A 22,806-nucleotide genomic window follows, 5' to 3' on the forward strand; every position below is an offset into this window, starting at 1 on the left:
TTGTACGTGTGAGCTGGTATGAATTGGTTACCCATACTCACTAAGCCCGTTTCGGGGTCAGCTCATTGGCACATGTATGGATACAAATGACCTTTATTCTTTCTCAGTTTATTCGGCATTCCACTAGTTTCAAGTGACAGAAAGCATGAGCTTTCCCAACGTAACAAATTATGGAATTCACCACTCATACATGTTCAAACAAAGGATTAACTTGCGCGAACCAGCTTACCAGAATGATCCTTCCACTGGCATTTTGGAAAGCATCCATTTCACTATTTTGTATCGAATGTATTTACAATCTCTTTCTATTCATATTGTCAGATACCACTTTTGTTGTCAGGTGAATGTGCTGACAATCATCACTTATACGGGTTGTTCAAAATAGTCATTACATCACAGATGCTTATCTCAGTGAATGTAAAAAGCAACATGCTCTGCTGGGACATATAACTTTTTTCTGCTTATGCTCATAGTGAAACCCTGAACTGGCTTATTCGTGGACCATAAAGCTTTTGTAGGTGTGCTGCGTTGTCGGCCAAAAATCAAATAGAAAATAATTGCATTGAATTTCCATTTCTTTTTATAATTATGCCTTGAGAAAATTACCTAGGGACCACAGTGGACCTCAGGTTAAAAAAAAAAAAAAAAAAAGTTAAGAAGCACAGGCTAAAGTAGATTAAACATGATAAGTTGACTTTGGGGAGTGCTGCACTTCAAAAATAATGCCAGTTGAAATTATTTCAACAGATTAATGTAATAATGACTGGATTTGTATCTTTCAGTATCAATATGGTGTATCTGTTCCAATATTTTCTTAACTTTACTTGTATATTCTAGGAGATGCCCGTAATGACTCCCAAGGGCATAGTGCCCAATATTGCACATATACGTTTATCCAACACAACAGTCACAACGTACTGCATGTTGGCTTTGCTGACAAGAGGGAGGTGGATATGAAAAGTCCGAACATGGAGGCAACTGCCTTCAAGGCTGGGCTGGCCAAAATGGAGAAGGATGGGCTGATAGTTTCTGAGGTGGTGACTCATGCACATCCATCGATCAGCAAGTATATGAGTATGTTTGTTTGTTTCTTTTTTTTCTTTTTCCGTAACTGTTTGGTTCAACACGCTCTGTCTCATTACTCATTGATATCAATACGCACTTTTAACACCAACTAATTTGTTCAGAAATGTGTCACGGAAATGACGAAGATGTCTGTAACATGCTGATATGTGTCAGTACAAATCTGTGCCATTTCATTCAGTGATGTGGACTGTATAGATTAAAGCACTTTGATGTAAATCTGGCCCCTCAGTATTTCAACCTCTAGATTTTGTATGCATTTCATTTTAGTTACAACGGCCTGAAATAATAGTAAGAAAAACTTCTCAAGTATATTTTGACAACATTATATTGTTTGATTTACGTTATAATCATGGCACAGATAAACCATAGTTTGAATGACTTCAAACTGCAACCAGGTGAAGCTTTGGGAAAGAAATCTCCAAGAGATGAGATGTCCTCACTAATCTTCCATAGAATAGTGGGAACGTCTATTAACACTTCCACGAGAGAAGAATTCTGATCCGGTGAACCTCCTGAGACATCAAATGCTGTGCACCTAGGGGTCTTGAATGAACATGCAGACAATATTGAAACAGTCCTGCATACTCTCCAAAAAAATCACAAATTGAAATGGAAGTCAGAACATAATGGAGGCATTTGATTGTTGTTGGAGATGCCAAGACATGTATGCACATCTGTGCAAAGATTATGGAAAAGAAATGGAGTGGATACAGCCATTTCCTGGAGACTGGCACATCTTAAAATACCTTCAGCCAGTGATCATAAAAGTATACTGGCATGCACTTTATTTTGGTAAGTCTTCTTTTTGGTGAGTTAAGTATATTAACATATACAGTTTATCCAGTGTGTTGCAGGATTACACCTATTTGTATCATTTTGAATGTAATTTGTTAAATTATGTGACAATATTGTACAATGGTAAGACTTATTGTAAAGAGCATCTAGGGAACACTGATTTGTTATATGTTATACGTGCTATAAAAGCTTTATTATTATTGTCATAAAAGGTCGTGGTGTACCCAAGAGATCATACATGGCAGCCATGTTGGTGACATGAAATTTGCAGCAGCCGTTTTGTTGTCGGGGAACAACTTTGCCAAGATCAAGCTTCTTGGCCAGTTTGCAAGCATCAAAGTGCCATCAAGATGTACATTTCATGCAATGCAGCGGAAGTACTTCGCACCTGCCATAGAAGACCATTGGGAGAAGGTGCAGGCAGCAAGCGTAAACAAACACAGTGCATCCCCAATTGTTGTGTGCGGTAAGCTGTACTCCACATACTTATTTGTATGAGTGCATTTCAGTGTATTGTAGTCATTATGTACAATTTTAGGCTTGTCTACAATAACATGAAATTGACTGTACATGTATTCTTTTATTCCCATTAATCAAAGTCTTGATTATACCATATTTTTTGTTCACACAGTGCCACTTACTTGTATTATGTCTATTTGAAGTTTCTTTCTCTTCTTAGACACTAGTAATGCATGCAGTCATCCTGTGTATGACCAAATTTCAAATCTTGACTACATTGTACATGTGAGCTGGCATGAATTGGTTACCCATACTCACTAAGCCAGTTTCCAGGTTGGCTCATTGGCACATATGGATACAAATGACCTTTATTCTTTCTCAGTTTATTAGGCATTCCACTAGCTTCAAGTGACAGAAAGCATGAGCTTTCCCAATGTAACAATTTATGGAATTCACCACTCATACATGTTCAAACAAAGGATTAACTTGCGTGAACCAGGTTACCAGAATGATCCTTCCACTGGCATTTTTGGAAAGCATCCATTTCACTATTTTGCATCGAATGTATGTACAATCTCTTTCTATTCATATTGTCAGATACCACTTTTGTTGTCAGGTGAATGTGCTAACAATCATCACTTATACGGGTTGTTCAAATAGTCATTACATCACAGATGCTTATCTCAGTGAATGTAAAAGCCAACATGCTCTGCTGGGACATATAACCTTTTTCTGCTTATGCCCATAGTGAAACCCTGAACTGGCTTATTCGTGGACCATAAAGCTTTTGTAGGTGTGCTGCGTTGTCGGCCAAAAATCAAATAGAAAATAATTGCACTGAATTTCCATTTCTTTTTATAACTATGCCTTGAGAAAATTACCTAGGGACCACAGTGGACCTCAGGTAAAAAAGAAAAGAAAAAAAAAGCTAAGAAGCAGAGGCTAAAGTAGATTAAACATGATAAGTTGACTTTAGGGAGTGCTGCACTTCAAAAATAATGCCAGTTGAAATTATTTCAACAGATTAATGTAATAATGACTGGATTTATATCTTTCAGTATCAATATGGTGTATCTGTTGCAATATTTTCTTGACTTTACTTGTATTTTCTAGGAGATGCCCGTAATGACTCCCCAGGGCATAGTGCCCAAGATTGCACATATACGTTCATCGAACACAACAGTCATGGCGTACTGCATGTTGGCTTTGTCGACAAGAGGGAGGTGGATATGAAAAGTCCGAACATGGAGGCAACTGCCTTCAAGGCTGGGCTGGCCAAAATGGAGAAGGATGGGCTGACAGTTTCTGAGGTGGTGACTGATGCACATCCATCGATCAGCAAGTATATGAGTGTGTTTGTTTGTTTCTTTTTTTTTTCCGTAACTGTTTGGTTCAACACGCTCCGTCTCATTACTCATTGATATCAATACGCACTTTTAACACCAACTAATTTGTTCAGAAATATGTCACGGAAATGACGAAGATGTCTGTAACATGCTGATATGTGTCAGTACAAATCTCTGCCATTCATTCAGTGATGTGAAGACTGTATATTAGATTATAGCATGCTGACTAAAGCACTTTGATGTAAATCTGGCCCCTCAGTGTTTCAACCTCTATATTTTGTATGCATTTCATTTTAGTTAGAACGGCCTGAAATAATAGTAAGAAAAACTTCTCAAGTATATTTTCATAACATTATATTGTTTGATTTATGTTTAATATAATCATGGCACAGATAAACCATAGTTTGAATGACTTCAAAGTGCAACCAGGTGAAGCTTTGGGAAAGAAATCTCCAAGAGATGAGATGTCCTCACTAATCTTCAATAGAATAGTGGGAACTTCTATTAACACTTCCACGAAAGAAGAATTCTCACCCGGTGAACCTCCTGAGACATCAAATGCTGTGCACCTAGGGGTCTTGAATGAACATGCAGACAATATTGAAACAGTCCTGCATACTCATGAAAAACCACATATTGAAATGGAAGTGGGAACATAATGGAGGCATTTGATGGTTGTTGGAGATGCCAAGACATGTATGCACATCTGTGCAAAGATTATGGAAAAGAAATTGAGTGGATACATCTTAAAGAACCTTCAGCCAGTGATCATAAAAGTATACTGGCATGCACTTCTTTTTGGTACGTCTTCTTTTTGGTAAGTTAAGTATATCAACATATACAGTTTATCCAGTGTGTTGCAGGATTACACCTATTTGTATTATTTTGAATGTAATTTGTTAAATTATGTGACAATATTGTACAATGGTAAGACTTTTTGTAAAGAGCATCTAGGGAACACTGATTTGTTATATGTTATACGTGCTATAAAAGCTTTATCATTATTGTCATAAAAGGTCGTGATGTACCCAAGAGATCATACATGGCAGCCATGTTGGTGACATGAAATTTGCAGCAGCCGTTTTGTTGTCCGGGAACAACTTTGCCAAGATCAAGCTTCTTGGCCAGTTTGCAAGCATCAAAGTGCCATCAAGAAGTACATTTCATGCAAGGCAGCGGAAGTACTTCGCACCTGCCATAGAAGACCATTGGGAGAAGGTGCAGGCAGCAAGCGTGAACAAACACAGTGCATTCCCAATTGTTGTGTGTGGTAAGCTGTACTCCACATACTTATTTGTATGAGTGCACTTCAGTGTATTGTAGTCATTATGTACAATTTTAGGCTTGTCTACAATAACATGGAATTGACTGTACAATGTACATGTATTCTTTTATTCCCATTAATCAAAGTCTTGATTATACCATATTTTTGTTCACACAGTGCCACTTACTTGTATCATGTCTATTTGAAGTTTCTTTCTCTTCTTAGACACTAGTAATGCATGCAGTCATCCTGTGTATGACCAAATTTCAAATCTTGACTACATTGTACATGTGAGCTGGTATGAATTGGTTACCCATACTCACTAAGCCAGTTTCGGGGTTAGCTCATTGGCACATATGGACACAAATGACCTTTAGTCTTTCTCAGTTTATTCGGCATTCCACTACACGTGTAGTTTCACGTGACAGAAAGCATGAGCTTTCCCAACGTAACAAATTATGGAATTCACCACTCATACATGTTCAAACAAAGGATTAACTTGCGTGAACCAGCTTACCAGAATGATCCTTCCACTGGCATTTTGGAAAGCATCCATTTCACTATTTTGTATCGAATGTATTTACAATCTCTTTCTATTCATATTGTCAGATACCACTTTTGTTGTCAGGTGAATGTGCTGACAATCATCACTTATACGGGTTGTTCAAATAGTCATTACATCACAGATGCTTATCTCAGTGAATGTAAAAACCAACATGCTCTGCTGGGACATATAACTTTTTTCTGCTTATGCTCATAGTGAAACCCTGAACTGGCTTATTCGTGGACCATAAAGCTTTTGTAGGTGTGCTGCGTTGTCGGCCAAAAATCAAATAGAAAATAATTGCATTGAATTTCCATTTCTTTTTATAATTATGCCTTGAGAAAATTACCTAGGGACCACAGTGGACCTCAGGTTAAAAAAAAAAAAAAAAGTTAAGAAGCACAGGCTAAAGTAGATTAAACATGATAAGTTGACTTTGGGGAGTGCTGCACTTCAAAAATAATGCCAGTTGAAATTATTTCAACAGATTAATGTAATAATAACTGGATTTGTATCTTTCAGTATCAATATGGTGTATCTGTTCCAATATTTTCTTAACTTTACTTGTATTTTCTAGGAGATGCCCGTAATGACTCCCAAGGGCATAGTGCCCAATATTGCACATATACGTTTATCCAACACAACAGTCACAACGTACTGCATGTTGGCTTTGCTGACAAGAGGGAGGTGGATATGAAAAGTCCGAACATGGAGGCAACTGCCTTCAAGGCTGGGCTGGCCAAAATGGAGAAGGATGGGCTGACAGTTTCTGAGGTGGTGACTCATGCACATCCATCGATCAGCAAGTATATGAGTATGTTTGTTTGTTTCTTTTTTTTCTTTTTCCGTAACTGTTTGGTTCAACACGCTCTGTCTCATTACTCATTGATATCAATACGCACTTTTAACACCAACTAATTTGTTCAGAAATATGTCACGGAAATGACGAAGATGTCTGTAACATGCTGATATGTGTCAGTACAAATCTCTGCCATTCATTCAGTGATGTACACTGCGTAGATTATAGCATGCTGACTAAAGCACTTTGATGTAAATCTGGCCCCTCAGTACTTAAACCTCTATATTTTGTATGCATTTAATTTTAGTTAGAACGGACTGAAATAATAGTAAGAAAAACTTCTCAAGTATATTTTGACAACATTATATTGTCTGATTTACGTTATAATCATGGCACAGATAAACCATAGTTTGAATGACTTCAAACTGCAACCAGGTGAAGCTTTGGGAAAGAAATCTCCAAGAGATGAGATGTCCTCACTAATCTTCCATAGAATAGTGGGAACGTCTATTAACACTTCCACGAAAGAAGAATTCTGATGCGGTGAACCTCCTGAGACATCAAATGCTGTGCACCTAGGGGTCTTGAATGAACATGCAGACAATATTGAAACAGTCCTGCATACTCTGGAAAAACCACAAATTGAAATGGAAGTGGGAACATAATGGAGGCACTTGATTGTTGTTGGAGATGCCAAGACATGTATGCACATCTGTGCAAAGATTATGGAAAAGAAATTGAGTGGATACATCTTAAAGAACCTTCAGCCAGTGATCATAAAAGTATACTGGCATGCACTTCTTTTTGGTACGTCTTCTTTTTGGTAAGTTAAGTATATTAACATAAACAGTTTATCCAGTGTGTTGCAGAATTACACCTATTTGTATTATTTTGAATGTAATTTGTTAAATTATTTGACAATATTGTACAATGGTAAGACTTTTTGTAAAGAGCATCTAGGGAACACTGATTTGTTATATGTTATACGTGCTATAAAAGCTTTATCATTATTGTCATAAAAGGTCGTGATGTACCCAAGAGATCATACATGGCAGCCATGTTGGTGACATGAAATTTGCAGCAGCCGTTTTGTTGTCGGGGAACAACTTTGCCAAGATCAAGCTTCTTGGCCAGTTTGCAAGCATCAAAGTGCCATCAAGAAGTACATTTCATGCAAGGCAGCGGAAGTACTTCGCACCTGCCATAGAAGACCATTGGGAGAAGGTGCAGGCAGCAAGCGTGAACAAACACAGTGCATTCCCAATTGTTGTGTGTGGTAAGCTGTACTCCACCTACTTATTTGTATGAGTGCACTTCAGTGTATTGTAGTCATTATGTACAATTTTAGGCTTGTCTACAATAACATGGAATTGACTGTACAATGTACATGTATTCTTTTATTCCCATTAATCAAAGTCTTGATTATACCATATTTTTGTTCACACAGTGCCACTTACTTGTATCATGTCTATTTGAAGTTTCTTTCTCTTCTTAGACACTAGTAATGCATGCAGTCATCCTGTGTATGACCAAATTTCAAATCTTGACTACATTGTACATGTGAGCTGGTATGAATTGGTTACCCATACTCACTAAGCCAGTTTCGGGGTTAGCTCAGTGGCACATATGGACACAAATGACCTTTATTCTTTCTCAGTTTATTCGGCATTCCACTACACGTGTAGTTTCACGTGACAGAAAGCATGAGCTTTCCCAATGTAACAAATTATGGAATTCACCACTCATACATGTTCAAACAAAGGATTAACTTGCGTGAACCAGCTTACCAGAATGATCCTTCCACTGGCATTTTGGAAAGCATCCATTTCACTATTTTGCATCGAATGTATGTACAATCTCTTTCTATTCATATTGTCAAGATACCACTTTTGTTGTCAGGTGAATGTGCTGACAATCATCACTTATACGGGTTGTTCAAATAGTCATTACATCACAGATGCTTATCTCAGTGAATGTAAAAACCAACATGCTCTGCTGGTACAAAATACATGCTGTATAACCTTTTTCTGCTTATGCTCAAAGTGGAACCCTGAACTGGCTTTATTCGTGAACCATAAAGCTTTATTGTAGGTGTGCTGCGTTGTTGGCCAAAACTCAAATAGAAAATAATTGCATTGAATTTCTATTTCTTTTTATAACTATGCCTTGAGAAAATTACCTAAGGGACCACAGTGGACCTTAGGTTAAAAAAGAAAAGAAAAAAAGCTAAGAAGCACAGGCTAAAGTAGATTAAATATGATAAGTTGACTTTGGGGAGTGCTACACCTCAAAAATAATGCCAGTTGAAATTATTTCAAGATTAATGTAATAATGACTGGATTTGTATCTTTCAGTATCAATATGGTGTATCTGTTGCAATATTTTCTTAACTTTTCTTGTATTTTCTAGGAGATGCCCGTAATGACTCCCCAGGGCATAGTGCCCAATATTGCACATATACGTTTATCGAACACAACAGTCACAACGTACTGCATGTTGGCTTTGTCGACAAGAGGGAGGTGGATATGAAAAGTCCGAACATGGAGGCAGCTGCCTTCAAGGCTGGGCTGGCCAAAATGGAGAAGGATGGGCTGACAGTTTCTGAGGTGGTGACTCATGCACATCCATCGATCAGCAAGTATATGAGTATGTTTGTTTGTTTCTTTTTTTTTCTTTTTCCATAACTGTTTGGTTCAACACGCTCTGTCTCACTACTCATTGATATCAATACGCACTTTTAACACCAACTAATTTGTTCAGAAATATGTCACGGAAATGACGAAGATGTCTGTAACATGCTGATATGTGTCAGTACAAATCTCTGCCATTCATTCAGTGATGACGACTGTATAGATTATAGCATGCTGACTAAAGCACTTTGATGTAAATCTGGCCCCTCAGTACTTCAACCTCTATATTTTGTATGCATTTCATTTTAGTTACAACGGCCTGAAATAATAGTAAGAAAAACTTCTCAAGTATATTTTGACAACATTATATTGTTTGATTTACGTTATAATCATGGCACAGATAAACCATAGTTTTAATGACTTCAAACTGCAACCAGGTGAAGCTTTGGGAAAGAAATCTCCAAGAGATGAGATGTCCTCACTAATCTTCCATAGAATAGTGGGAACGTCTATTAACACTTCCACGAAAGAAGAATTCTGATGCGGTGAACCTCCTGAGACATCAAATGCTGTGCACCTAGGGGTCTTGAATGAACATGCTGACAATATTGAAACAGTCCTGCACACATGTACTCTTGAAAAACCACAAATTGAAATGGAAGTGGGAACATAATGGAGGCATTTGATTGTTGTTGGAGATGCCAAGACATATGCACATCCCTTGCAAAATAAAACAAGATTATGGAAAAGAAATGGAGTGGACACAGCCATTTCCTGGAGACTGGCACATCTTAAAGAACCTTCAGCCAGTGATCATTAAAGTATACTGGCATGCACTTTTTTTTTTGGTAAGTTAAGTATAATGTATATAGTTTATGCAGTGTGTTCCAGGATTACACCTATTTTCATTATTTTGAATGTAATTTGTTAAATTATGCGATGATATTGAAAAATGGTAAGAGTTATTGTAAAGTGCATCTAGGGAAGATTGATTTGTTATGTGTGCTATAAAAGCATTATTATTGTTATTATTGTAGTGGGGAGCGACTTCGGACTGACTCGGACTTACTCGGACCGACTCGACGACCGACAGACTTCCCTCGGTCTCCGAGGGTGCGAACTTGATGTGCCTCGTGGAGAAAGAATGATGCGCCCAAACGAACAACACGCACTAGTTCTTTGGGCCCTGGGGCGGTGATATTTCTACAGAGCTGGAGGTTGACAACGCTCCTGTTTAGGTGAGTGATATACTCCCAGAGGTTTGCTCCACCATTGTAGTAGGCTGGCCACCACTACATTATTATCATTATAATCATTATTACAATTAAAGTCATCATTGTTATTATTATCATTATTATTATTCTATTATCATCATTATTATCATTATCATTATTATTACTATTATTATCATTATAATGCAGGCCTTCAAGATTTGGCAAAGAAGCATCACCAGGGCGCAACACTCTCCTCATTTCCTCTCTGTTAGAATTTTTGCTGGACTCATCGCTTTCTCATGAATGCCTGGGAAGCAATCTTCCAGTGTCCACTAAATACTCTTTATCACGTTGATCCCCCTTCCAATGAACCGGCTTCTTGCACACAAAAGATGCAGGCCTTAGCTTCCAAGCTGGGGTCAGAAGATGAGACCTACAAATTCTGGTGGGACTTCACCAACAGAGATATGATGGCCTACATTCAACTCTAGGTCGGCATACGAACAGGGAACTGGAATTTAAGGGTTGCAGCACTCAAGAATATCGCACCACTCCAACTACGTACTGGGGGCAGAACTTCTCCAAGTGCATGAAGGGGTAGAGAAGGCGGTGGCTTATGGAAGTGTGTCCTTATCAAAAGAACAGCGACAGTACTGTGTGACCAGGAGGGAACTCTTGGCCGTGGTGAAATTCACAAGACAGTACAGGCACTATCTATTTCATGTATTTGATCGTCCGATGTATCTCAAGTTGAGTCGCGTGCACCTGTACAACCTTCTCATCATGCTCACTTCACTCATTGGTCATCTCGCAGAAGCTGATTTCACTGTCAGCATCAATGGTAGAGCAGGAAAAATCTTGGGAGCTGATGAAGGCCATGAAAGCCTCATCAATCATAATGTTATAATGGCATTGCATGTGGCAGAGCCAAGACCGACAGACTGGCTAGCTCTGTACTTGACGTATCATGCCACGGGACAGCAAAATCTCTGAACTCGACGGTTTCTCCCATCCCCATAGACAAGCAGTAATCAAATAATGTGATGTTACCAATATCATAATGATGTCGACACTTTATCGAGCCCATTTACAGTAATATAAACACAGCGCCAGTTAATGACGTCGTGTAGGTATACCCTACTGGTGGTTAAAGTGCAATGGTGTCATCTGGTGTCTCATACAATATACACCTGGGATTGAGACCAATGCTGGATGAACACAAAGAAGCCTGTTACTATATGAGTTAAGATCATCCCTTGTTCCTTCCATTATTGTGTGGTGGCAGTTGACGAGACAAACCTCAATGTGGAACACAAACCTCCAAAGGTTGCCAGTGCAGCCCACAAATCCAAGGCAAGCTCCATCACATTACAGAGAATAGCCAACACAACAGTTCTAGCTTGTGGAAATGCTGTAGGGAAGAGCTTTGCCGCCACACACTGTTTTCAAAGGCAAGAATAGCAAGTCAGAATTCCTTAATGGATCGCTACCAGATTCTAAGATAATGACGTCTGAAACTGGTTAGAGCAATGGAGAAGTTTTTCGAAATTTTCTCAAAGACCACTTCCTGCCTTCACTTTCCCAAAGAGAAGACAATGAATATGTCATGTCACTGAATGATGGCTATGCATCCCACATCAGTACTCCAGTGATCGACTTTGTGAGGACAACCCGAACTGTTCTCTTTGTGCTCCCGGCGCATACATTGTACCTCACACATCACTCAGCCCCTCGATGTCTTGTTCAAAAAGCTGGGTTATTTGTGATTATGATGGTCTTGTTTTTAGCCCAATTTAACCACATAACAGATTGGGGGCATGCCTTGAGAATTCAGCAGAGATTTTGTAGACTTTTAAAAGGTGATTCAGTCATAGATTGTAAGTAGTGTAAGTGTTGGACATTTTGACATATTACAAAACATGTGAGAATGGTCCCTAATTTACATGAGGGTGATGTAGACTGATACTTTCAACATTTTGAGCAGGTAGCAGAGAGCAGCGAGTGGCAAAAGAAAAATAGTCTCTGAAAGGAAAGGCATGCCATGCTAATGCTGCTTTGGTGTGCGAAGAAGCTCAACAGTATGAAACAGTGAACAAGGCAATTTTAACTGCATACTCACTGGTTCCTGAAGCACAGACACATACAAAAAATCATGTCAGAAAGCAAGAAAGCCCAACCATTCGGGGAATGAAAAGTGCATTTCAAGAAATCACATTTGATAGTTGCCTGCAACCAGCTGGCATGGTAAGCATTGAGGATTTGCATGAACTCATGCTCTTGGAAGAGTTCAAGAGGTTGCTGCCTCATGAAGTGGCTGATGGTAGAGTGTGATGGACTCCCTTATTCTACTGTATGGAACATCATAGACAATGTAAATAAATGCCCCAGTGTAAACTTTTTAATCTTTTTATGGTGTAGATGCCTTTGCCGACTCTGCCAATTAGCACTTCTGTTGTCTAGTGAAGGCCCCGCAACCCTATCGTGAGTTTGGTTGGGTAGTACCAATCATCGGACTCTTTCATTTGGAACTTAATGCGGCGTGAAGCTTCCTTAAGTTGAATTGGGACATTTTCCTGTCCGATATAGCCTTTGTATTGGGCTTTAAGTCACACAGAGCTCAAAAGTATTGTGAGAAAGGTTCTGACCACCACAAAACATGGAATCTGCTGGAAATTGTATATGGCGCATTTTCATTGGAACTTGTGATGCCATATTGTGCGTTGGTGCAAAGCACAAGAAAAGAACCCAACAGTTGAAGGATACTGGGAGTGGTCGGAAGAAGTGAAGAGTTCCAATTACCTGTATATACAGCAAATCACATTCACATTCTACACGCACTGATGATGTTTCGGACAGGAGTCCATAGAAAAAATGTGAAAGTCATCAATGGAGCGAAGAACAAATTTGTCCCCTTGTTCTACACACAACACCACCTCTTCCTTCACTCAAACTATGCTTCTCATTTTTTTATTCTTCCCGTTGCTTTATAGTGTGCGTCATGGCGATGGTCACGTGATAATTCAAAATTAATTGCTTTCAAATCTGTTTTATTTATAATGTGGCAGAGTATGTCAAGTTTTAGGAATTTGGTGTAGTATGGATCATTTGATATAATACCACACAGTTTGACACCGGTAATTTTACCAAATGGTATGATTAAAGCCATATCTGCTGAACAAGTTGAGGTTTCAGCTAATTTATGCTTATGATGTCAGGTTAACCGATGGCTGTGACAAAGTAGGATTCAACGGTGCCCCCACTTGGCATCGAACTACGAAGAAAGTGACAGTCGGGTTTGGTTTCATGCTTGCTAAACAACATGCAGGAGAATTTGGATTCAACCAATATGAAAACATACCATGTTGGCATGCCTCTGCTCACACAGCAGCTCAAAGGCAAAGAGATTATTGTACAGCTGTCTATGAAAGATGCACAAATGTGATCACATGTATTGTAACTTGACTGACTCGCAAGAAAAGCTATAATGAGACCTTGACTAACAAGTGTGCGTATGGGGTGCCAGAAACTACGGTTCTATGCTTGCTAAACAGCATGCAAGAGAATTTGTTCATACAAATATTCACCTGATATGAATATGTACAAATTTTGTACATACCATGTCAGCATGCCTATGCTCGAACAGAGGCTCAAAGACAAAGAGATAATTGTAAAGCTGTTGATGCACAAATGCAATCACATGTATTGTAACTCGAATGACTCGCAAGAAAAGCTGAAATCAAACCCTGATTTACACAAGGTGCCAGAAATTATGCATACTGAAGAGCACACAGTGTACAGAGTGGATGTGACTAAACACCATTTCTTCTGCTGGATGTGGGAAGACTAGCTTATTCTCTGCCTTTTTTCTAGTATGTGAATTAGTGACAAGCAGTATGCCAGCCCCAGGTCTTCTGAATGTATCCACTTCCTACAGGTAAATTTTGCCAAAAATCTTATTTGCAAGCTTATGAGCACAGAGAGGCTCAAATATTGTAATTGTTATGGGTGCCAAAATCCCAACTCATCGAGGGTGGTTCGCCCAATACCTCCCCGCTTCCTAAGTTATGTGTTTAGGAAGATGGTGGAGGTATATGGAGTGAGGATGGCGGAGAAGCAGAAGGCAGAGAAGGAGGCAGTGACTGCAATCAATGCATTCTGCAGAGGTCTCTATAACAATCAGAAATAGCCGCATCTCTGTAATTCTTGCTACCCCAAATAGGTCCGATAACCTCGAAATTCGCGAGACGAGATAATTTTCCTCTGAGCGGGTAGTCAATCCCACTTCCAGTACGGCGTCTGCTATGTACACACGTCGGTTCCGTGTGCTGCATGCATGCGCGACATACCGCGCTGCATAAGTGGCATGTCAGCTATAGCTAGCGTATGGAAAACGATGGCAATCAGCGTAACTCCCACAAAATATAATGGGTTTGTTTTATTTACATTTAGTTTTTACTGAAACTGACTAAAAATAAAAGTAAAACTATTTTTTATTGCAAATATATTTTAATTTTATTTCTATGACCGTCATTTTGAACAATATAAATTTACTTCTATTTTCAAACTACACTGCAGCGACCAGCCTCAAATGCTTTCGCATTGCAAACATCGACCAAATAAATTCAGTTACAGTTCACCCCAAAATGGATCAAAATATGGTTTCGGAACTGAAGAAAATCTTGTCTGATAGATGAATACCTTGTTACGGAAAGCGTTGGGAAGAACTTCTGACTCTTGCCGAAAAGGCCATCAAACTCTATAATGAAATAGAGGATTGTGACCACGAACTTTCCGAGCGAAAGCGACGGCGTGTTGCCGCGGAGGACGGCTCTGTAGTGGATCTGAATGGCAAAACAGTACAGTGGACTAGTGACTTGAAGGAAATGCCATCAATCACGTTTGGTGATGTTTTTGCGTACTTAACAGTGGAATGTCGGTGGTCATTGCAAAGGTTGAAGCATCATAAGTCAGACCATGGCTATCGTATGTTTGTTGACGAGCATGTAGAAATGGTTGGTAGAATGGTAGAAAAAGTTGGGAAAATTGTTGACATCACAGACTTTGTGTACATTTGTGGTAAAGTGAAGCCGTAGCAGCGACACTCCGCTGATAAATATTTAACATGGCTGTTGTGTTGTAGTTCTGGAGAAGTAAATTCAGCTGGTTGTGGATGTGTAGCAGCGTATAAGTTGTTTATCACTAGATCTAGAGTGTACTCATTTCTTAAATTTACATACATTAGACTCTATTGGATATATGTATTATGAATCACTCATTCTGAAGATAGTACACATACTCCCTGCCCCGAACAAGGTTAGCAACAAAGTAACAAAGTTCCATGATTGCCACCACATGCATTGCCATTGGCATGACCGGTCATGGATGTGGAAGTACTGGAACATTGTTTGTAGCTTTGGCGTACATGTACATATATGTTCGGGGCCGTTAGTATGTGACTTGTGAGTACATGAGTACTGAGGAATCGATGGTGACCGCCTGAATGACATTTTTTCTGCCAATATTTTCGTCCAATATTGACTTAATTTTCATCAAAATGATAAGGGATAAAAAAAAAAATAATAATTTAGATTTGGTCTCCATTGATAAATTTTGTTTTTTAATTGAAATAAAAAATTAAATTATCTGTGCCACGGTTAAAAGTGCACACAGTTTAGTAGATTAAACATGATAAGTTGACTTCGGGAGATTAAACATGATAAGTTGACTTTGGGGAGTGCTGCACTTAAAAAATAATGCCAGTTGAAATTATTTCAACAGATTAATGTAATAATGACTGGATTTGTATCTTTCAGTAACAATATGGTGTATCTGTTCCATTTCTTAACTTTACTTGTATTTTCTAGGAGATGCCCGTACTGACTCCCCAGGGCATAGTGCCCAATATTGCACATATACGTTCATCGAACACAACAGTCACGACGTACTGCATGTTGGCTTTGTCGAAAAGAGGGAGGTGGATACAATGTATGAAAAGTCTGAACATGGAGGCAACTGCCTTAAAGGCTGGGCAGGCCAAAATGGAGAAGGATGGGCTGATAGTTTCTGAGGTGGTGACTGATGCACATCCATCGATCAGCAAGTATATGAGTATGTTTGTTTGTTTCTTTTCTTATTTTTTCTGTAACTGTTTGGTTCAACACGCTCTGTCTCACTACTCATTGATATCTATACGCACTTTTGACACCAACTAATTCGTTCAGAAATATGTCACGGAAATGACAAAGATGTCTGTAACATGCTGATATGTGTAAGTACAAATCTCTGCCATTCATTCAGTGATGTAGACTGTACAGATTATAGCATGCTGACTAAAGCACTTTGATGTAAATCTGGCCCCTCAGTATTTCAACCTCTATATTTTGTATGCATTTCATTTTAGTTAGAACGGCCTGAAATAATAGTAAGAAAAACTTCTCAAGTATATTTTGACAACATTATATTGTTTGATTTACGTTATAATCATGGCACAGATAAACCATAGTTTGAATGACTTCAAACTGCAACCAGATGAAGCTTTGGGAAAGAAATCTCCAAGAGATGAGATGTCCTCACTAATCTTCCATAGAATAGTGGGAACTATAGTTTATGCAGTGTGTTGCAGGATTACACCTATTTTCATTATTTTGAATGTAATTTGTTAAATTATGCGATGATATTGGAAAATGGTAAGAGTTATTGTAAAGTGCATCTAGGGAACGTTGTATGTTCTATAAAAGCATTATTATTGTTGTTATCATTATCATCATTATTATTATTATTATTATTATTTTTATTATCATTATTATTATCATTACCATTATTATTACTATTATTATCATTACGCAGGCCTTCAAGATTTGGCAAAGAAGCATCACCAGGGTGTAACACTCTCCTCATTTCCTCTTTGTTAAAATCTTTGCTGGACTCATCGCTTTCTCATGAATGCCTGGGAAGCAATCTTCCAGTGTCAACTACATACTCTTTGTTAAGTCAATCCCTCTTCAGCTTAACCAGCTTCTTGCACACAAAAGATGCAGGCCTTAGCTTGCAAGCTGGGGTCAGAAGATGAGACCTACAAATTCTGGTGAGACTTCACCAACAGAGATATGATGGAATACATTCAACTCTAGGTCTGCATACGAACAGTGAACTGGAATTTAAGGGTTGTAGCACTCAAGAATATCGCACCACTCCAACTACGCACTGGGGGCAGAACTTCTCCAAGTGCATGAAGGGGTAGAGAAGGCGGTGGCTTATGGAAGTGTGTCCTTATCAAAAGAACAGCGCCAGTACTGCGTGACCAGGAGGGAACTCTTGGCCGTGGTGAAATTCACAGGACAGTACAGGCACTATCTATTTCATGTATTTGATCGTCCGATGTATAATCTGAAGTTGAGTCGCATGCATCTGTACAACCTTCTCATCATGCCCACTTCACTCATTGGTCATCTCGCAGAAGCTGATTTCACTGTCAGCATCAATGGTAGAGCAGGAAAAATCTTGGGAGCTGATGAAGGCCATGAAAGCCTCATCAATCATAATGTTATAATGGCATTGCATGTGGCAGATCCAAGACCGACAGACTGGCTAGCTCTGTACTTGACGTATCGTGCCACGGGACAGCAAAACTTCTTAACTCAGTGGTTTCTCCCATCCCCATAGACAAGCAGTAATCAAATAATGTGATGTTACCAATATCATAATGATGTCGACACTTTATCGAGCCCATTTACAGTAATATAAACACAGCGCCAGTTAATGACGTCGTGTAGGTATACCCTACTGGTGGTTAAAGTGCAATGGTGTCATCTGGTGTCTCATACAATATACACCTGGGATTGAGACCAATGCTGGATGAACACAAAGAAGCCTGTTACTATATGAGTTAAGATCATCCCTTGTTCCTTCCATTATTGCGTGGTGGCAGCTGACGAGACAAACCTCAATGTGAAACATAAAACCTCCAAAGGTTGTCAGTGCAGCCCAAAAATCCAAGGCAAGCTCCATCACATTACAGAGAATAGCCACCACAACATTTCTAGCTTGGGGAAATGCTGCAGGAATGGCTTTGCCGCCACACACTGTTTTCAAAGGCAAGAACAGCAAGCCAGAACTCCTTAATGGATCACTACCAGGTTCTAAGATAATGATGTCTGAAAATGGCTGGAGCAATGGAGAAGTTTTTCAAAATTTTCTCAAAGACCACTTCCTGCCTTCACTTTCCCGAAGAGTTAAGACGATGAATATGTCATGTTACTGAATGATGGCCATGCATCCCACATCAGTACTCCAGTGATCGACTTTGTGAGGACAAACCGAATTGCTCTCTTTGTGCTCCCGGCGCATACATTGTACCTCACACATCACTCAGCCCCTCCATGTCTTGTTCAAACAGCTGGGTTATTTGTGATTATGATGGTCTTGTTTTTAGCCCAATTTAGCCACATAACAGATTGAGGCATGTCTTGAGAATTCAGCAGAGTTTTTGTAGACTTTTAAAAGGTGATTCAGTCATACAGCTGGAGATTGTAAGTACGGTAGTGTAAGTGTTGGACATTTTGACATTACAAAACACGTCAGAATGGTTCCTGATTTACATGAGGGTGATGTAGACAGATACTTTCTACATTTTGAGCAGGTAGCAGAGAGCAGCGAGTGGCAAAAGAAAAATAGCCTCTGAAAGGAAAGGCCATGCCATGCTAATGCTGCTTTGGTGTGTGAAGAAGCTCAACAGTATGAAACAGTGAACAAGGCAATTTTAACTGCATACTCACTGGTTCCTGAAGCACAGACACATACAAAAAAATCATGTCAGAAAGCAAGAAATCCCAACCATTTGGGGAATGAAAAGTGAATGTCAAGAAATCACATTTGATAGTTGGCTGCAACCAGCTGGCACGGTAAGCGTTGAGGATTTGCGTGAACTCATGCTCTCGGAAGAGTTCAAGAGGTTGCTGCCTCATGAGGTGGCTGATGGTAGAGTGTGATGGACTCCCTTATTCTATTGTACGGAACATCATAGACAATGTAAATAAATGCCCCAAGTGTAAACTATCTTTTTATGGTGTGGATGCCTTTGCCGACTCTGCCAAGCACTTCTGTTGTCTAGTGAAGGCCCCACGACCCTATCGTGAGTTTGGTTGGGTAGTACCAATCATCGGACTCTTTCATTTTGAACTTAATGCGGCGCGAAGCTTCCTTAAGTTGAATTGGGACATTCTCCTGTCCGATATAGCCTTTGTATTGGGCTTTAAGTCACATAGAGCTCAAAAGTATTGTGAGAAAGGTTCTGACCACCACAAAACATGGAATCTGCTAGAAATTGTACACTTGTGTATGGCGCATTTTCATTGGAACTCGTGATGCCATTTGTGCGTTGGCGTAAAGCAGAAGAAAAGAACCCAACAGTTGAAGGATACTGGGAGTGGTCGGAAGAAGTTAAGAGTTCCAATTACGCTGTACCTGTATATACAGCAAATCACATTCACATTTCTACACGCACTGAAGATGTTTCGGACAGGAGTCCGTAGAAACAATGTGAAAGCCATCAATGGAACAAAGAACAAATTTGTCCCCTTGTTCTACACACAACACCACCTCTTCCTTCACTCAAACTATGCTCCTCATTTTTTTTTTCTTCCCGTTGCTTTATAGTGTGCGTCATGGCGATGGTCACGTGATAATTCAAAATTAATTGCTTTCAAATCTGTTTTATTCATAATGTGGCAGAGTATGTCAAGTTTTAGGAATTTGGTGTAGTATGGATCATTTGATATAATACCACACAGTTTGACACCGGCAATTTTACCAAATGGTATGATTAAAGCCATATATCTGCTGTGCATTGCTAAACAAGTTGAGGTTTCAGCTAATTTATGCTTATGTCAGGTTAACCGATGGCTGTGACAAAGTAGGATTCAACGGTGCCCCCACTTGGCATCGAACTACGAAGAAAGTGACAGTCGGGTTTGGTTTCACGCTTGCTAAACAACACGCAAGAGAATTTGGATTCAACCAATATGAAAACATACCATGTTGGCATGCCTCTGCTCACACAGCAGCTCAAAGGCAAAGAGATTATTGTACAGCTGTCTATGAAAGATGCACAAATGTGATCTCATGTATTGTAACTTGACTGACTCGCAAGAAAAGCTATAATCAGACCTTGACTAACAAGTGTGCGTATGGGGTGCCAAAAACTCTAGTTCCATGCTTGCTAGACAGCGCGCTAGAGAATTTGTTCACACAAATATTCACCTGATATGAATATGTACATACCATGTCAGCATGCCTATGCTCACACGGTGGCTCAAGGACAAAGAGATAATTGTACAGCTGTTGACGCACAAATGCGATCACATGTATTGTAACTTGAATGACTCGCAAGAAAGGCTGAAATCAGACCCTGACTTACACAAGGTGCCAGAAATTAGGCATACTGACAAGCAGAAAGTGTAGATCTGTAGTGGATGAAACTAAACACAATTTCTTTTGCTGGAAGTGGGAAGACTAGCTTATTCTCTGCCTTTCTTCTAGTATGTGAATTAGTGACAAGCAGTATGCCAGCCCCAGGTCTCCTGAATGTATGCACTTCTTACAGGCTTGCAGGGGCTGTCTACTTAAAAAAATACTTCTCAGCATTCAGACCGACAAGATCTCCACTTGAGGTGTACAAATCTATCATTGAAACAGACTAGAGCAAAAGACATCAACTATTTCTAGACAAAATCGGAAAGGCAACTTTGGGAAAGGTGGATTTCAAGAATCGTGCTCTGCCATTATTTAAATGAGGTGCATCATCTTTTTTGGCTGCGATCATGTTGGGAAGATAACCTTCATTGCCTTTGTCGTAGACCAGATAACGGCACCTCCATGACACAGTGTGATTGGTAAAATGGATGGTGCAACAGTTCCTGTGCAGGAGTGACTCTACGGAGAGGCTATGAACAAATACAGCCGTCCCCCGTGTCAACCTAGGAACTCAGGTGAATAGGTTTTCCATGGGTTAAGTACAGGAAGTATTAACTGCTTGAACACCTCCAAGAATCACACAACATTGGTACTCCCAGGAATGACTGTACCAATGCAGGAGGTGCCCCTATCAGACCAACCGGTCTAACAATCTCAACCGACACATTCGCCTGAAACACAAAGGAGCTCAACGAGATTCCCGAGCTTGGTCGCAGCCCGGGTCTAGATCTCCAGTACGCCAGGCTGCCGCAAAGCCTGCGTCAGAAGCAAGGCAGGTGATCCGGAAGACAGAAAGTCCAACTAGAATATACCCAGAGGAAGTAAACAAAGAGGCAGTGAGCCCAGCAATATCAATTTCATGCTCCCCAACATTTACTCCACCAAGGCCAAGTGGAAAGCCGCTGGCCATGTTAAGACGCCAAATGCCGCAGGAGTGCGACACGTCAGATTGAGACTCAGAAGAGCAAGACTACAACGAGGAAGCATTTGGAAAACCGCCAATACTTGCCCAGTCCCCAGCTCCATCCCCTCCCCCTTCCCCCATTCAAAATGACCGACAGACGGCCGAAGAGAACCCATCCCACATCCCAAAGGAGGTGGAGATTCCTACTGGAAGGGACGTAAAAAATATTCCACCTGGAAAGATCCTGGCCACCATGCAGGAGAGGAAGACGATCCAGTACTTCTACAAAGGAAAAATCATTTGACGAAAGGAAATCCTGGAGACGTTCCCAGTTCTGCTGCCTGCCTCAAGGGACCAAGATGTGGATTGCCAGCATGGATTGGAGAAACACAATTCTAAGTAATAACTTTGTTTTGTTTTTGTATTATTTGTACAGGTAAAATTATCTATGGACATAATGTAAGTTTGTTCATGTAATTCCGGTTTACATAGGCCCACTTTATTATTCTTTTTTTTTTCTCTCTTCTAGTATCAAAGAGTGCTGCCCAATATTCATTACTCTCAGGATTAGATTAATGGAATTGTTTTGAATATGACGAGTTCTGCTTACAAATCATTCATGTGTGATATTGTGTAGAATTATATGCAATGGGAAGGGTTATTTCAGATAAGTATAAATATCACATGATAATATTTATCTCTTTCTACCTTTAATATTGACTTGAATTCTAATTAATTTTTGTATCTATTTTATCCATGTGACACTTTTGCAATTTTTGTTTTCTTAATCTTTCCTTTACCTACTGTTCGTTTTATTATCCATTCTCTCTTACTATTTTCACTTTTTCTTTCCTTTTTTTTTCTGTTCCCATGCGTTATATTTACGTATGTTTGATCACTTGCTTTTGACTTAATCTTAGGATTATTTATTACTGCAAAAATGCAATCAAATGTACTGCAACTTTAATGATTCGCAAGAAAAGCTGAAATCGGACCCTGACTTACAGTGTGAGTATGAGGTGCCAGAAACTCGGGTTCCACACTCGCTAAACACCATGCAAGAGAATATGTATATATTCACCGGATTTGAACATGTACAATGTTGGCATACCTCTGCTCACACAGAGGCTCAAAGACAAAGAGGTTATTGTACAGTCGACTATGCACAAAAGCAATCACATGTTTTGTAACTTGAATGACTCACAAGAAAAGCTGAAATCAGACCCTGACCTACATCAGGAGCCAGAAATTAGACATACTGAAAAGCAGAAAGTGTATATCTGTAGTGGATGTGG

At 39.6% G+C, this 22,806-nt stretch overlaps 1 pseudogene; it reads left to right on the forward strand.

Annotated features, from left to right (window-relative positions):
- Positions 1–14,780: 14,780 nt before the first annotated feature.
- Positions 14,781–21,815, forward strand: LOC139733610 (uncharacterized; annotated as a pseudogene).
- Positions 21,816–22,806: the final 991 nt, after the last annotated feature.

The sequence above is a fragment of the Diadema antillarum genome, unplaced genomic scaffold (genome assembly GCF_040938485.1).
Source record: "Diadema antillarum isolate AM-2024a unplaced genomic scaffold, OU_Dant_1.0 seq00000484_RagTag, whole genome shotgun sequence".
NCBI lineage: Eukaryota > Metazoa > Echinodermata > Echinoidea > Diadematoida > Diadematidae > Diadema > Diadema antillarum.